Source organism: Puma concolor, chromosome C1 (genome assembly GCF_028749965.1).
Source record: "Puma concolor isolate L17-30 chromosome C1, mPumCon1.1.hap2, whole genome shotgun sequence".
Classification (NCBI taxonomy): domain Eukaryota; kingdom Metazoa; phylum Chordata; class Mammalia; order Carnivora; family Felidae; genus Puma; species Puma concolor.
In genome coordinates, this window is record NC_141674.1 from 92,174,626 (window position 1) to 92,180,625 (window position 6,000).

The window sequence follows — 6,000 nt, forward strand, 5'->3', positions numbered from 1 at the left end:
AATGAGAAAGAATGAAATATGGCCCTTTGTAGCAACGTGGACGGAACTGGAGAGTGTTATGCTAAGTGAAATAAGTCATAGAGAGAAAGACAGATACCATATGGTTTCACTCTTATGTGGATCCTGAGAAACTTAACAGAAACCCATGGGGGAGGGGAAGGAAAAAAAAAAAAAAGAGGTTAGAGTGGGAGAGAGCCAAAGCATAAGAGACTCTTAAAAACTGAGAACAGGGGCGCCTGGGTGGCGCAGTCGGTTAAGCGTCCGACTTCAGCCAGGTCACGATCTCGCGGTCTGTGAGTTTGAGCCCCGCGTCGGGCTCTGGGCTGATGGCTCAGAGCCTGGAGCCTGTTTCCGATTCTGTGTCTCCCTCTCTCTCTGCCCCTCCCCCGTTCATGCTCTGTCTCTCTCTGTCCCAAAAATAAATCAAAAACGTTGAAAAAAAAAAAAAAAACAGAACAAACTGAGGGTTGATGGGGGGGTGGAAGGGAGGGGAGGGGAGGTGATGGGTATTGAAGAGGGCACCTTTTGGGATGAGCACTGGGTGTTGTATGGAAACCAATTTCACAATAAATTTCATATATTAAAAAAAAATAAGAACATGGATCCAAGTGGGTAAAGCATAAAGACCCACTCTGCTGCTTTGATTTCCAGAGTGTGTACATTTCATAAAAGGTGGGGGACAGAGGTGGGACTATTCTCTGTGGGAGAGGCTTTGCTAATAGCGGTAATACTATCAGTCTGGTTTGTTAACACTTTTTAATGAAGGTGCTGGTAGATCCTTAGCCAGTTTCAGTTCAAAGTCTTGCTTAAATGTCTCTTAACTTTACTCTACCATCCCACTCAGCCGTCCCTACCCCTGAGTGAAGCCCTTGTCATCTCTGACCTGGACTTACAACAACTGCCTGCCTCCAGTCTCGCCGTACCAAAGGAGCCACCAGGAAATAGAGTGATATACGCCAAAAACAAAGTCAGTGTGTTGGCTCCATTGAAGTTTTCTCATGTAGCTTTCAAACTCCTCCATACCCTGGCCCCACCCCACCAGGCAAATTACCAGCCACACCAGCCATAAGCCGGCTACACGTCCCCACTTACAGATTCACCATAGACACAGCATTCCCTTTATAACCCTTTGCTACAGCAGGCTACTGGTTGGTCCCCACAGCTCTTCCCCTTTTCACCTTATTAAAAATATATTTTCCCTTTTCCCGCCACACCCCTCCGCCATCATTCCTCTGAAGCTAGATTTGGCCACACGTCTGTTCTCAAAGCCAGCAGCAGAATGTAGGAGGAAGACAGGTGTGCAACTTCTGCCTCACTTGGCTAAAATGAGCTAGCTTGCTATCCTTCTCTTCCCTCTCTCCTCCTTGCAACTGGCATGTGCTCTTAGCAGCAAGCCATGTGGTGCCCCACCAATCCTGGAGGACCCAAGTTGAAAGGATCTTGGTCCCTGAATGACATGGCAGAGCAAAGCTGCCCTGTCCCACTGACTTGTCCTCTGCAGACTGTTGTGTGAGAGACTTCTGTGACAGACTTCTTTCAAGTCGCTATATTGTAGATCTCTTTGATACAGCCCTTAGCCTTTGTCTTAACGCACCTGCCCTCATGTGTCCTAATCCTTCAGGCTGTCCCAACTTGCTTACTTGGTAAGCTCCACTTCATCACTTTTGCAAAAGGCCACGACTCTCACAGGACCCAGCAGAATTAATCCTTTCTTGCCTGTGCTCTCCATAGCACATTTACTTGATGACATCGCTAATACCAGACCACTGTCATTTGATTTTTAATTTGTTCCATGGTCTGTTCCATGACCATACTCCTCCAACAGAAAGATGAGTACCATTTTTTTGAGAGACAGAGAGCATGGGAGAGGGGCAGAGGGAAGGAGGGGCGGAGAGAGAGAGGGAGAGAGAGAGAGAGAGAGAGAGAATCTTATGCAGGCTCTATGCTGAGTAAAGAGCCCAATGCAGGGTTCAATCCCATGACCCTGGGATCATGACTTGAGATGAAATCAAGAGTTGGACACTCAAGCAACTGAGAACCCAGGCATCCCAGAAAGGTGAGCAACATTTTAAACTTTATCTTTGAATCTTCAGACCAAAGTTTAGCATGTGGTAGGAGGCCAATATGATTTCAAAGGTAAATGAATAATGGCTCATCTCCTCATCTTCTAGCTTAGCAGTAAAGAACATTTGAAAGGTTAAGGAACAGAAGACAGAAAATGAGAGAAAGGAAATAAATGAGGAGGATAGAAACAAGGGTGAAGCAGAGACCATATCCTCAATGTCTTCTGAATCCCCACCAGCACCTGGCCCTCTGTAGGAACTCAATAACTGCTTATTGATTGGACCTGGCCTTTGCTTGCCATGATGGCTTCCTTCCGTCAGATCCCAAGGAAGCTGCTATAGGAAGTCACTCAGGAGACTAAAAGAATAGCAAGGGTGGGGTGTCAGGACGACCGTTAATTAACAACACCTATTATTCAAAGCATTGAGGAAACAAGTATACATTAGATATACGCACATGTTTAGATATGTGGCTTTATTTAACATATTCCAGTGTATGTAGTGTCTCATGATTATATGATAGCCATTAAAACCCATTTCTTCACTTTACCAGATTTTCAAACAGAAACTTTCAAAGGAGATTGCGCATGGTAACACACACTAGAGAAAGAGCTGGGAAACTCAGTGGCCTTTAATTATTCAGGATTTAATCATGCAGGCATGTACAATCAATATTTGTTCATCTTAATCTGATTACCAGCTAGTGGTGCTCAGTACCTCCATCAACAGGATAACAATATGACACATTTCATAGACTTTCCCTACATTCTTCCAACAAGCGTATTGGAAGGATTTTAATCAGCTAATGAACTCATCAATGGCATTTTCAGGAGCCAAGGCACCTTCTGGCGCCTACATCCCATGACCATATTTGCCTGACATCTTGTGGCCACAAGGAACATGACAGTCTCTAAACTCAACATCTGTACACGGTGCAAACAGCATCTTTGAATGCTAATGTCAGCATTACAGTTAGGGCAAACACAAAACTGTTTAGGAGATGTGTGACATGTAATTATTTCATCTAATTAAAATGGAAACTAGCCTTTTCTTTTTATATTTACGAGGCAGGTTGGAACATGCGGTTCAGTCCTTCTAAGGAAAGGAACGGGGCCTCTATCTGGGCTCTACAACAGCTGGCTCAGTGTCAACCACCTGGGCCACAATGCTTCTCCTGAGAAAGATCCACCAAAACAGAATGTGTCTCACTGGAATGAGAGAAGAAAGAGTACCTGTGGTCAGCTCCTCTGGGACAGAGGATTTCAAGCTGGGATTGTTAGAACAAAGAAGGAAGAATCCCCTGAGTACTAAAGAGAGGACTGATAAAAGGTCTCATTTTCAACACATATGGTTTAGTGTTGTGGCTCACAAACTTTGTTTTTTAGCACTGGGAACATTTTGTTCAAAACCAAATTTACTGTGGAATCCTATAAATATAAAACAGAAAAAAACTGGTAAAAGATGCTTTGATTGAATCATGTGATCTAAACTCCACTGGCCTAGCTTCCCTTGTTCCCCTAGGGTACCTCCCCAAACCTAGCCATTTGAGGGAACAGCTTGAAAACCATTGGGAAGATGGAAATTATTAGATCTGAAATCAGAACTCCTAGTTTTGTATTCCAACTCTACCCCTTAGTAGCCAGGCATCATTTAATAAGTCATTAACCTTTCTAAACCTCAGGTTCTTCATCTATAAAATAGGGAAAATAATATTTATTCCACAGGGTTATTGGCAACATTAAAGGAGGCAGTAAAATGAAAGTGCTTTGTAATTACCAGACAGATGATCATGTTGTCCTTATTAGACAGCTGTAATGGGCAGTCACGCAACCAAGAGGAACAGGCTCCAGACAATGCCCTGCATTGTCTTCTCGCCCATTCCAAGGAAATCTGGAGGAATCCATTGGAAGTCTCATTTGACAAATATGTCTCTAGTAGGTTAGAATAGTGAAGACACAGTGGAATGCTCTGAACACTAGACTATAGGGCCCTCAAAACACATGTCGGTTCATTATCACCACCTTGCTTAGGAAGGATAGTTTTCACTGAATCTGTTGCCCACTCCCACCTTAAGTGATAACCACATCAGAAGATCTATAGTATGTCCTAACAGAAGATACAGATACAGGGACACAGAGAAGTTGTAGCTTGTCTCTGAGCACGCAGCAAGGTCATGACTGAGCTGGAACTAGATTCCGTTTGTCTTGTCACTCAGTGAACATCTACCTGCCTAGGACAGCCTGTCGTACAAAGGACACCAGTCTACATCAGTGAAGGGAGGAAAGAAAGCTAGTGCTGCACTGAAGAAACCCAATGGAGTTAACCAGTAAGACAATTCCAGAATCACTTCTGGGAGCTCAGAGCCAGCCGGCCTGGGACAGCAGGAAGAAAGCTGGCATTTGCTTCCCTTGGGAATGGAATATGTTCTTTGCTGGGAATAGGACCAGGAAATATTTTTAGGTGTTTCCAGGGATAATTGTGACTAACCACAATAATCTTGACCATCCCATGACTGGGGACACCCAGAGCCCCAGGAGTATGTGATACCGGGTGAGGGAGTGAAGCAGGAGGTATTGGTAATGTGACAGCCAGCTGGGGGTTACCAATGAGCTAGGATGCAGACAAACACAGAAGACCTGGCTTATCCCACAGCACACCTTTAACACATGAGAATAAATTCTGAAGGAAAGATGTAACATTTCCAGTAGAGAACTTCAAAAATAAGCTATGTGATGTGTGATCCTGACCCAAAAAAAAAAAAAGGACAGAAGAAGCATCAGATATCCTACCAAACCCTCTTAGGCTGAAAATGATATGGTTGTACTGTGCCATTAGAGATAATTTAAAAGAAAATGGATATTTAATTTAAAGATCATTTCTGGCTATTACATAAACCACCAAAATCAGAACCACAGGCAATCTTGTCTGTTAATGGTCCAGGCATTTGTGCCTTTTCTCTCATGCTCTTTAATATTTGCTGTTTCCTTTATTTGAACCAAAAGGAGAAAAAGTTCAGCTGCAGAAATAGAACATGTCACACTTGAATTCAGTAGAGTTTTTTAAAAAAAGAGAGCCTTCTGAGGCAAGATGATAAATGGCTAATAAGAAACAGGGGTGCCTGGGGGGTTGGCAAGGAGGGGCTAACCATGCTTGGGAGAATTCAGGATTCAGTGATAGGTAGCTGCTGTTTCTATCCTCAAAGAAAGAGCGATCGATTCACTTTTAAGGAAAACAAGCTGGATCCTGGGGACTGCTGAAGGTGGAGAGGTGGCTTCTCTGAGCCTGCCGCACTGGGTGACCTTTGCATGGGGCCATGGAAAGAACAATGGAGAAGCAACCCTCCTAAATTAGTCATTGGGGCTGTTTGATTTGTTCCTGTACCAGATGTTCCTCCGTTGATCCCTGCCTGGCCCATATGTCCTCCGTGAACAAGAGAGCGAGAAGGAGCCAGCGGCCGCCACTTCAGAAGCAGCCACCGGAGCAGGCTAATGGAGTCCTTGGCAGGAGACTGCCACCTGATTGGTTCTTCACCATTTTTCCTAGAGATCAAGGGCATTATGCAGACAGGACACCTGCCCACTCCCAGTGCCAGGCTGGGTGTCTAGGCAGTCTTGATTCCCACTGAGTTCTGGTGAGCTCCACAGAGCCCCTCAGCTGTGTTCCTGGCCCTCTCCATCTTTTCATCCCCTTCATAAGAAGCCCCTGTGGAATTTAGTAATCGGCCACTGCCATGTTCAAAGTGGAGCCCAATCTGGCCAGCAGGTTTTCTGTTCCCTCGAGCAATATCCATCTGCTGTCCACTGAGCTGAGGGTTGGAGGGGACTCTGATGTCTCTGAGCAGAAGGTGGAGGGTTGATCACTATTTTAAGCTGGCAGGTGGAGACAAGAGGCTTGAGGACCTGTTCATTTGGGGGATTGACTAATTTTGTCCTTTTGT